Raw genomic sequence first — 10,329 nt, 5'->3', positions numbered from 1 at the left:
CCCATAGAAGTAGTTTATAATCAGGCCATATAAATTTTTATATGTTTGAAACCTTGAAGCCTGTCTTTTGTTCCAGATCCCCATTCACATTGCAAAATGGTGCCCTAGGAGATGTGCGTGTATGTTACGCTTGCAAGAGCTGATGGGAAAGTATAACCCAGGTTCTGTTTACATCTGTGCCTGCATTATCTCATATAACCTCTGGTACCTAAATTGCTTCAGTAGGAAAGGAGCTATCTGTTCTGATTTTGGTCTCAGTATTAATGGATGACTTTATGTTCAGATCAGCTTGGTGTCAGGGATATTAAATATTTTTATAACAGTTTTCTGGCTCTAGAAGTTACAGGAGCAGGCTCCTGTAATTTATAACTTGGCCCCTTAAATGGCTCTGAAAAGTTAATGATGGTTGAAATACATAGTAATTTCCTATGTCTTTCGTATTTGATATTTAGAGAGGAAAAGTTGCAATGAGTTACTTGATTTTGAGTTGGACGTAAAGAAGAAATAGGAGAAAAATTGATTTAAAAAGGAGAAATGTTAATTTTAAGTAGCTCTTTTTTTCTTCTTTTAATATAGGTTAGAAGAAATTCTCTGCCCATTATATCTTCTTGGTCTGTCCATATAGTTGCAGATGGCAAGATCTCTTTCTTTTTTATGGCTCAGTAATATTATATCTATCTATCTATCTCACATTATATATATATAATATAAACATATTACATATAATATATTTATATATATAAACACACACACATGCATATATATTTTATCTGTTGGTGGACATTTTCATTGCTTCCTCAAAAAAATTAAACATAAATACAATATAATCCAGTAACTCCACTACTATTTACCCAAAGAAAAGGAAAAAAATAAGTAATTTGAAAAGACATATAGAGCCTATGTTTTCTGCAGCATTATTTACAATGGCCAAGGTGCGGAGACATTCTTTTATCTACTTTAAACTCAGTGTTCATTCAAGCCTTATGAAATATTTCACTCAAGACCTTGCTCGTTTACCAATTTTCCCTTCTTACCTGTGCAATAAGGGGATGTGGAAAAAGAAATCTTGGAGGGTGAGTGGGGAAACTACTATCTAATCTACCCATTTTTGTTATGGGTCATAAGGCATTAAGAGTCTTTATAGGCAAAAACATAAGATTAATCCTTTTTTGAAACCCACCTTGATTCATATGCCATAATCCAGGACTTTAGACACTGTCACAGTGACTAGGTACCTGTTAATCATTTCAAAAGTTTAGAACGTAATATCATTCAACATCCCAACCTCTTATAATGACAGTTTTTACTGATCACACAAGTGATCTTAATCTTCCACATTAATAATATACATTAGTTTGTGGGAACATTTCCTAAGGATGAGATTTAGGAAACCTTCAAATCCTTTCCTTAGCAAATCTTTGGAGTGGCCCCCTGCGGAGATCTTCAGCAACGGAAGATCTGTGCTTTGAGGTGCCTTAGGCACCAACATGTTGGAAAGCATGGGGAGAGCCATTTGTTATTAAAGAGAAAACAGTGGCTGACAAGAAAGCAAATCTTCCAAAAATGAATATTCTAGGAATATTCTAGGAATTGCTATGTAATTAAGGCAAAAGTCAATGTGAAGAAGGGAATTAAAACATGGGGTAAGGAATGGAAAAAAACAAGGAGAAAATTTTTGTCCATGTGATGCCTAATTCTGAAGTTTTGAACGTAATATTGAGTTATAGAGGTGACACTTTATGGAAAAAATATATCAGTATGTATTTTCCCCCCTGAAATTATTACAGACACTCTGATTGTATGAATCCATCTAGCAGGGAATTTCACTGTGAAATTTCACCCTGTGGCTCTCCTTCCCATAGTGGACCCTACTTCAGTTATGAGAATAACAGGTACACAGCTGCCTGAAGCCCCTGAAAATGGGGTTTACAAATACCCAACACCACCTGGGTGGCGCAGATGGTTGAGAGTCTGACTCTTGGTTTCAGCTCAGGTCGATCGATTGAGCCCCATGCTGGGCTCTGTGCCCAGCACAGACTCTGCTTGAGATTCTCTGCCGCTCTCTCTCCACCCTTCCCACTTGTGCTCTCTCCCTCTCAAAAAATAAATCTTAAAAAAAAAAAAAAAACCAACAAAAAAAAAACCCAACAACAAACCAGTTGTGAATGGGAGGTTTGTGTCAGGAAAAGGAGGATGGAACAGTAGGCTTATCGGGTTGGAGTCTTTATCTCCCTTCCTCTTCCCCTTAAGCCCAAAATATATAATGTGCCTGAAGCTCAGTATTGTGATCTATACCATTATTTGCTGTACATATAATAGGGTAACTGGCAGCAGGAATTAATAAGAGGCTAAAAAAAAGAGTGAGATTGTCTATCTGGAGAGAAAGCTTAGAGAAAACTTTTTTTTTTCTCTTACAGAATGTTGCATCCATGAGGTTTTGTTTAAAAAGCTTTATTGAGGCATCATACACTTACCGTATGGCTCATCCATTTAAAGTGTACAATTTTCAATGTTTTTTTTTTTTTTTTTTTTAGTATGTTCACAGGGTGTGCAGCTATCACTACAATCGGTTTTTAGAACATTTTCATCCCCCTCAAAAAAAATCCTGCAGCCCCTAGCAGTTCCTGCCCACCCCCCAACCAGGCCTAGGCACCCACTAAGCTGGTTTTGGTCTCTATACATTTTCCTTTCTTGGAATTGACATATAAATGGGATCATACAAGATGTGACCTTCTTACCCTCTTCCTTCCCTTAGTGTGTCTTCAAGTTTTATCCATGTGGTAGTATGTATCTGTACTTCATTTATTTTTATTGCTGAACAATACTCCATCGTATGGGTGATGACATGTGTTCTCACTGGCTCATGAACTGATGGATTTTGAGTTGTTTCTACTTTGGGGCTACTATGAGTGGTGCTTTTTGAAAATTTATGTACAGGTGTTTGCATGGGGATATGTTTTCATTTCTCCTGGGTACATACCTAGGAATACAATTGCTGGGTCATGTGGTAATTGCACTGCAACCTTTGGAGAAACTGCCAGACTGTTTTCCAAAGTGGTTGTACCATTTTACTTTCCCAATTAAGGGTGTATGAGGGTTTCAATTTCTTCACTTTTTGTAACACTTGTCTTTTTTGATAGCAGCCATTCTAGAGGCTATGCAGTGGTATCTTGTTATGGTAGTGATTTGCATTTCCTTGGTGGCTACTCGTATTGAGCATTTGTTCCTGTGCTTATTGTCGTTTTGTAGATCTCCTTAGGAGAAATGTCAACCCATACCCTTTGTCCATTTAAACATTGGATAGTCTTTTTATTAATGAGTTATAGGAATTCCTCGTGCCTTTCAGATACAAGTCTCCTATCGTATATAAGATTTGTGAACATTTTCTCACATTTTGTGGTTTGTCTTTTTGCTCTCTTGATGGTGTTCTTTGAAGTCCAGAGGTTTCTAATTTTTTTATAATACATTTATTTTTTATTGGTGTTCAATTTATCAACATACAGAATAACACCCAGTGCTCATCCCGTCAAGTGCCCCCCTCAGTTCCCGTCACCCAGTCACCCCCACCCCCCGCCCTCATCCCCTTCCACCACCCCTAGTTCGTTTCCCAGAGTTAGGAGTCTTTATGTTCTGTCTCCCTTCTGATATTTCCCACACATTTCTTCTCCCTTCCCTTCTATTCCCTTTCACTATTATTTATATTCCCCAAATGAATGAGAACATACAATGTTTGTCCTTCTCCGATTGACTTACTTCACTCAGCATAATACCCTCCAGTTCCATCCACGTTGAAGAAAATGGTGGGTATTTGTCGTTTCTAATAGCTGAGTAATATTCCATTGTATACATAGACCACATCTTCTTTATCCATTCATCTTTCGATGGACACCGAGGCTCCTTCCACAGTTTGGCTATTGTGGCCATTGCTGCTATAAACATTGGGGTGCAGGTGTCCTGGCGTTTCATTGCATCTGTATCTTTGGGGTAAATCCCCCACAGTGCAATTGCTGGGTCGTAGGGCAGGTCTATTTTTAACTCTTTGAGGAACCTCCACACAGTTTTCCAGAGTGGCTGCACCAGTTCACATTCCCACCAACAGTGTAAGAGGGTTCCCTTTTCTCCGCATCCTCTCCAACATTTGTGGTTTCCTGCCTTGTTAATTTTCCCCATTCTCACTGGTGTGAGGTGGGATCTCATTGTGGTTTTGATTTCTATTTCCCTGATGGCAAATGATGCAGAGCATTTTCTCATGTGCATGTTGGGCATGTCTATGCCTTCCTCTGTGAGATTTCTCTTCATGTCTTTTGCCCATTTCATGATTGGATTGTTTGTTTCTTTGGTGTTGAGTTTAATAAGTTCTTTATAGATCTTGGAAACTATCCCTTTATCTGATACGTCATTTGCAAATATCTTCTCCCATTCTGTAGGTTGTCTTTTAGTTTTGTTGACTGTATCCTTTGCTGTGCAAAAGCTTCTTATCTTGATGAAGTCCTAATAGTTCATTTTTGCTTTTATTTCTTTTGCCTTCATGGATGTATCTTGCAAGAAGTTACTGTGGCTGAGTTCAAAAAGGGTGTTGCCTGTGTTCTCCTCTAGGATTTTGATGGAATCTTGTCTCACATTTAGATCTTTCATCCATTTTGAGTTTATCTTTGTGTCTGGTGAAAGAGAGTGGTCTAGTTTCATTCTTCTGCATGTGGATGTCCAATTTTCCCAGCACCATTTATTGAAGAGACTGTCTTTCTTCCAATGGATAGTCTTTCCTCCTTTATCGAATATTAGTTGACCATAAAGTTCAGGGTCCACTTCTGGGTTCTCTATTCTGTTCCATTGATCTATGTGTCTGTTTTTGTGCCAGCACCACACTGTCTTGATGACCACAGCTTTGTAGTACAACCTGAAATCTGGCATTGTGATGCCCCCAGATATGGTTTTCTTTTTTAAAAATCCCCTGGCTATTCGGGGTCTTTTCTGATTCCACACAAATCTTAAAATAATTTGTTCTAACTCTCTGAAGAAAGTCCATGGTATTTTGATAGGGATTGCATTAAATGTGTAAATTGCCCTGGGTAACATTGACATTTTCACAATATTAATTCTGCCAATCCATGAGCATGGAATATTTTTCCAACTCTTTGTGTCTTCATCAATTTCTTTCAGAAGTGTTCTATAGTTTTTAGGGTATAGATCCTTTACCTCTTTGGTTAGGTTTATTCCTAGGTATCTTATGCTTTTGGGTGCAATTGTAAATGGGATTGACTCCTTAATTTCTCTTTCTTCAGTCTCATTGTTAGTGTATAGAAATGCCACTGACTTCTGGACATTGATTTTGTATCCTGCCACGCTACCGAATTGCTGTATGAGTTATAGCAATCTTGGGGTGGAGGCTTTTGGGTTTTCTATGTAGAGTATCATGTCATCGGTGTAGGATCTATGTGCTGTTTTATCTCTAGCTCCTTTATGTGTAAGGTTAGCTTTTGTATTTGAGTTCTTTCCAGTTTTTGAATGGATGCTTGTATTGCGATGTATTTCCCCCTTAGGACTGCTTTTGCTGCATCCCAAAGATTTTGAACGGTTGTATCTTCATTCTCATTAGTTTCCATGAGTCTTTTTAATTCTTCCTTAATTTCCTGGTTGACCCTTTCATCTTTTAGCAGGATGGTCCTTAAGCTCCACGTGTTTGAGGTCCTTCCAAACTTCTTGTTGTGATTTAGTTCTAATTTCAAGGCATTATGGTCTGAGAATATGCAGGGGACGATCCCAATCTTTTGGTATCAGTTCAGACCCGATTTGTGACCCAGTATGTGGTCTATTCTGGAGAAAGTTCCATGTGCACTTGAGAAGAATGTGTATTCAGTTGAGTTTGGATGTAAAGTTCTGTAGATATCTGTGAAATCCATCTGGTCCAGTGTATCATTTAAAGCTCTTGTTTCTTTGGAGATGTTGTGCTTAGAAGACCTATCGAGTATAGAAAGAGCTAGATTGAAGTCACCAAGTATAAGTGTATTATTATCTAAGTATTTCTTCACTTTGGTTATTAATTGATTTAAATATTTGGGAGCTCCCACATTCGGGGCATATATATTGAGGATTGTTAAGTCCTCTTGTTGGATAGATCCTTTAAGTATGATATAGTGTCCCTCTTCATCTCTCACTACAGTCTTTGGGGTAAATTTTAGTTTATCTGATATAAGGATGGCTACCCCTGCTTTCTTTTGAGAACCATTCAAATGGTAAATGTTTCTCCAACCTTTTATTTTCAGGCTGTAGGTGTCCTTCTGTCTAAAATGAGTCTCTTGTAGACAGCAAATAGATGGGTCCTGCCTTTTTATCCAGTCTGAAACCCTGCGCCTTTTGATGGGGTCATTAAGCCCATTCACGTTCAGAGTTACTATTGAGAGATATGAGTTTAGTGTCATCATGATATCTATTCAGTCCTTGTTTTTGTGGATTGTTCCACTGAACTTCTTCTTAAAGGGGAATTTTAAGAGTCCCCCTTAAAATTTCTTGCAGAGCTGGTTTGGAGGTCACATATTCTTTCAGTTCCTGCCTGTCTTGGAAGCTCTTTATCTCTCCTTCCATTTTGAATGAGAGCCTTGCTGGATAAAGTATTCTTGGTTGCATGTTCTTCTCATTTAGGACCCTGAATATATCCTGCCAGCCCTTTCTGGCCGGCCTGGTCTCTGTGGAGAGGTCTGCTGTTACCCTAATACTCCTCCCCCATAAAAGTCAGGGATTTCTTGTCTCTTGCTGCTTTAAGGATCTTCTCTTTATCTTTGGAATTTGCAAGCTTCACTATTAAATGTCGAGGTGTTGAACGGTTTTTATTGATTTTAGGGGGGGGATCTCTCTATTTCCTGGATCTGAATGCCTGTTTCCCTTCCCAGATTAGGAAAGTTTTCAGCTATGATTTGTTCAAATACATATTCTGGCCCTCTGTCCCTTTTGGCGCCCTCGGGAACCCCAATGAAACATAGGTTTTTCTTCCTCAGGCTGTTGTTTATTTCCCTTAATCTATCTTCATGGTCTTTTAATTGTTTGTCTCTTTTTTCCTCAGTTTCCCTCTTTGCCATGAACTTGTGTTCTATGTCACTCACTCGTTCTTCCACCTCGTTAACCCTCGTCATTAGGGCTTCTAGTTTGGATTGCATCTCATTCAATTGATCTTTAATTTCTGCCTGATTGGATCTAAATTCTGCAGTCATGAAGTCTCTTGAGTCCTTTATGCTTTTTTCTAGAGCCACCAGTAGCTGTATAATAGTGCTTCTGAATTGGCTTTTTGACATTGAATTGTAATCCAGATTTTGTAACTCTGTGGGAGAGAGGACTGTTTCTGATTCTTTCTTTTGAGGTGAGGTTTTCCTTCTAGTCACTTTGCTCAGTGCAGAGTGGCCAAAAGCAAGTTGTATTGGGAAAAGGAGAAAAAGAGAGGATAGAAAGAAGGAAAGAAAAGAGAAAAAGAAAAAAGGAAGAAAAAAAGATTAAAAAAAAAGAGAAGAAAAAGAGAAAGAAAAAGAAAGAAAGGAAAAAAAGGGTGGGGGAAGCAAACAGAAATCAAAAAGAAAAAAAGAAAGAAATGAAAAGAAAAAACCACCGGGGAATATCTTCTGATTCTGTGTACTTTAAGTCCCTTGACTTCCCCTGGAAATTGTCCATCTAGCTGGTGTTCTGGGGGAGGGGCCTGTTGTGCTGATTTTCAGGTGTTAGCACTTGGGGGAGCTGCTCTGCCCCCTGCCTCGTGCAGGGCTCAGTGGGGGATGTTTACCCGGTGAGGCCCCAGGAGGAACAACCGCAGTGGCGGGGCCAGCTCTGGAGCCCTGGAGTCAGCCCCCGCAGTAACTCCGGAGGTCTCCGTCTGCAGGGCCTGGAGGCTCCGGGCGGGGCCGCTGATCTGCTCAGCTCGGGGCAGGAGCGTCCTCGCTGTCCTGGGCCCTCCCGGCCTCTGCCTGTCCCGGGGGGAGGCCGGATCCTGGGCTGTGTCCCGGCGCCCTGTGCTCCGGAGCCTGCGCTGTTGGGTTCGCGCTCCTGCCCCGCAGCCCCCTCCGCGGAGCCGCCGCCCGAGCCCCTCCGAGCTGCTCCGGGTCCGCCGTGCGCGCTGCAGCCCTTAGGGAGCTCGGCGCACTCTCCCGGGGCGCAGGTGTCTGTTAGTGTCCCAGGGAGCCCGAGGGCATCCCCGCCCTCCTGGGTCCTGCTCCAGCTCCCTGCGAGCCCCTTTCCGCCCGGGAAGGTTGGTGCAGCTCCTGCTCCTCCGGGACGGGGCTCTCCTGTCCTGGGGACACTCGCCCCGGCCTCAGCCCGGCTCCTCGCGGGCCCCTCCCCCTTGGAGGCCTTTTGTTCCTTTATTTCTTTTTCCCCCGTCTTCCTACCTTGATACAAGCCTGAACTCTTCTCACTGTTGCATTCCAGCTGTTCTCTCTTTAAATCTCAGGCCTAATTCGTACATTTTCAGGATGATTTGAAGGTTATCTAGGTAATTTGGTGGGGACAGGTGACTTGGGGACCCTACTCTTCCACCGTCTTGCCCCTCCCTCCAGGTTTTTAATTTTTAAGAAGGCCAATTATCAAAATGTTCTTGTTGCTTAAGCTTTTGTTGTCCTAAGAAACTGTGGCCTAAAATAAGATCACAGAGAGTTAGCGTTGTGTTCCTCACAAACTTTTTTTAAAAAATAGATTTAGCTCTTACTTTTGGTACGTTGATCCATTTTGAGTTATTTTTTGTGTGTGGTATAATAAATTGGTCCAACTTTATTTTTGTGTGTGTTTATGTCAATTTTTCCAGAAATAATTTGTTGAGAAGATTATTTTCCTCCATTAAAGTGTCTTGGCCCCCCTGTCAAAATCATTTACCCTAAATGTGAGTGTTTATCTGCTGACTCTCATGTGGGTTCCATTGATCTATGTGTCTGTCCTGATTTGGAAAAAACAGTCTTGATTACTGAAGCTCCATAGTATGTTCTGAAACTGGCAAGTGAGCATCTTTTCCTTCGTTCTTTTCTTTGAAGTTTCTTTAGGCTTCTCTGGGTCTCTTGTATTTGTGTATGAATTTTAGAATTGGCTTGTCAATTTTTGCCAAACAGGCAGCTGAGATTTTTATATGGATTGCTTTGAATCTGTAGACTAATTTAAGGAATATTGCTAGGTTAATGTTAATTCTTTCAGTCCATCAACACAGGGTGTCTTACCATATGTTTAGTTCTTCAAATGATGTTTTGTTGTTTCAGATTATACACATTATACTTCCTTTGTTACATTTATTCCTCAGCATTTCATTCTTTCGGATGCTCTTCTGAATGGAATTGTTTTCTTAATTTCATTTATTCTTTATTGATAGTGTATATAAACACAACAGGTTTTTGGCGTGTCAAATAAATTATGTTTTAACGTCAAACCATTCTGATGCTAATGTGGAGAATAAACTTGAGAAACTCAAGGTAATTTAACTGGCTCTGTGTACAGTTAAAGGTAAAGTGCTTAGAAAATGCTCTAAGTACCTTGTTTTCCAAAGGTAGAAATGCTTAGTTCCCATAGTACGTGCAGCTAAAATTGAGCTACAGTTAGTAGTGTTGTTGTTGTTTTTATAAGTAGTTCATCCTTGATATTAAGTGTTTTTATGTATATCTACACATTTTAATTGGGCCTCGATTTTACACTTACTTTATTTAGATTGTTGGTTTTTCTTCAACCTGTAGTTGTATTACTTGACCTTGTAGCTTCTTATCAAATGTTCTCCTTTTGTGTTGGTCATTTGCTCCGTGGAAAGAAGTAATACAGATGGGTGGAATCATACGGATGAGGCTCCCATGTATATTCTGATCTTTGAGGCAAATTTTCTTTCTTACAGAGTTCCCCTGGTAGCATTGGTGGTATAGTGGTGAGTTTAGCTGCCTTCCAGAGTTCTCCTGGTATAAAGTCACTCAGTGTCATTTCTCTTTTTGAGTATTCATAGACCCCAAATAGTATCTTGTACACAGTAAGACATTTTATGCATTCTTCACTAATTTTATAGGATAGTATGAAATTAGGAGTAGTCAGGAAATTAGGAGGGAGGAGATGTAACAGGAGCAGGATGAATTTTTGAAGTCAAAACCAAAAATGTTTTAAAAATTATAGTATGCTGGACTTCACCTTGGTTAACTGAATTTTAGCCAAATACTCATATGTTGATTTGGTAGGGTGAAGATGATATGAGGAAGGATGCAGGATGTAGAAAAGAGATAATGACAAATATAGACAGATGCTTTCCATTTCCTCCTTGGGGATCTGGTTAGTGGGTGTTGTAGCGGTGGAAGTAATCTGAAAGAGTTGACTGGTGCTGATGTTTGCCTGGAG

At 40.0% G+C, this 10,329-nt stretch overlaps 1 long non-coding RNA gene across 1 annotated transcript in view; it reads left to right on the top strand.

Annotated features, from left to right (window-relative positions):
- Positions 1 to 8,441: 8,441 nt before the first annotated feature.
- Positions 8,442 to 10,329, top strand: part of LOC112660307 (uncharacterized) — a 283,140-nt gene continuing 281,252 nt past the window's right edge. Inside the window, exon 1 of the long non-coding RNA XR_007406712.1 lies at positions 8,442 to 8,470. This is a non-coding gene — a long non-coding RNA (uncharacterized LOC112660307). The remainder of the gene's footprint in view (positions 8,471 to 10,329) is intronic.

Source organism: Canis lupus, chromosome 2 (assembly GCF_003254725.2).
Source record: "Canis lupus dingo isolate Sandy chromosome 2, ASM325472v2, whole genome shotgun sequence".
Taxonomy (NCBI): domain Eukaryota; kingdom Metazoa; phylum Chordata; class Mammalia; order Carnivora; family Canidae; genus Canis; species Canis lupus.
This window is presented reverse-complemented; position numbering and strand designations above follow the sequence as displayed.